Here is a 1,335-nt window from a genome sequence, read left to right as displayed (position 1 = left end):
ACATCCAAATAAACTGATTAAGATCAAAGGTTGCCCATTTCGCTTCTTGAATTAAGCCTAAATGTTAATTAAGGCTAAATTTCCAAAATTACACATTTGCCCCTAAGGCTCTAACACTTCATAATTTGTCAAATTCAATTCAAATGACTTTGAAATTTTTATCCTACCTCATTCATAGGTCAATTAAGACATGAGAGGAGAAAATTTGATTTTTCAGAATTAATTTATTTTATATAATTATTTTCATGCAAAAATAGAATTTTTCAAAGAAAATTCCTAACTTGACCAAGCTAAAATCTAATCCTTTGAAATTTTTACTGGAGGTATAACTAAACTATAGAAGTCTTTGGACCAAATTTCATGATTTTTTGAATTCTTAGTGATTTATCAGAATTATTTTAAATTTTGAGTTATTTAATAAAAATAAAATATTTTAAATGATGAAAATTAAGTTTTGTGTATTTAAAAAATCTCTTTGAGGTTAGAGAACCCAGAGGAGCAAATTTCATAATTTTTTTATTTTTTTTTATTTATTGGAATTATTTTAGTGAAAACTCATTTTTAGCCTTTAAAATTTATCTTTAAGCTTTGAAATTCAATATCTTTATTTAGAAAATCAGAAAAATATTCTAATTGTTCCTAAGTGATTAGGAAGAAATTTAGAATATTTCCATGAATTTTATTATTTTTGTGTTTTTTATGAATTTTTAATTATTTTAAATATTTAAAATGGGTTAAAAATCAAGTTTTTATTCTAATATTATTTTATTTTTATAAAATATCCCTAATCACAGAGAACTCAAAAAACTAAGTTTCATAATTTTTTGAGTTTTATTTTAATTTTTAAAAATTATTTAATTGTCAAAAGTGGTATTTATCTTTAAAAATCAACTTGAGTTATCAAATGAACTCAAAATATTTTGAACTTTTTATAATGAGTTCTCTAAATCATAAACCACAGTAGAGATCAAAAATCAAGTCATTTAAATGTTTATATTTTCCAAAATTAATTATTTTAGTGATTTAGTGTTTGTAAAATTTAATTTTAAATGACTTGACCCATGAAATTATTTCCAAAAGCTTCTCTGGTCATAGTGGACCTTCCAAAATTTTCTTAGAATTTTCTGGATGCTAATTTCCATGATTATTTGAAGGAAATGATGTGAAATAACTTGAAAAATATGGATCTCTATATTGGAACCTCCTCTGACTTTGGAAATATCAGAGGATGTTTCCCTTGACAGAAGCTACAACTTGCCAAAATTTCAAACCAAGGTGATGTATAAATATTCATAATCTATCAATATGCATGGAAAATTAAATGATCTCAAACAG

The sequence above is a fragment of the Phalaenopsis equestris genome, unplaced genomic scaffold (genome assembly GCF_001263595.1).
Source record: "Phalaenopsis equestris unplaced genomic scaffold, ASM126359v1 Scaffold000132, whole genome shotgun sequence".
Taxonomy (NCBI): domain Eukaryota; kingdom Viridiplantae; phylum Streptophyta; class Magnoliopsida; order Asparagales; family Orchidaceae; genus Phalaenopsis; species Phalaenopsis equestris.
This window is presented reverse-complemented; position numbering follows the sequence as displayed.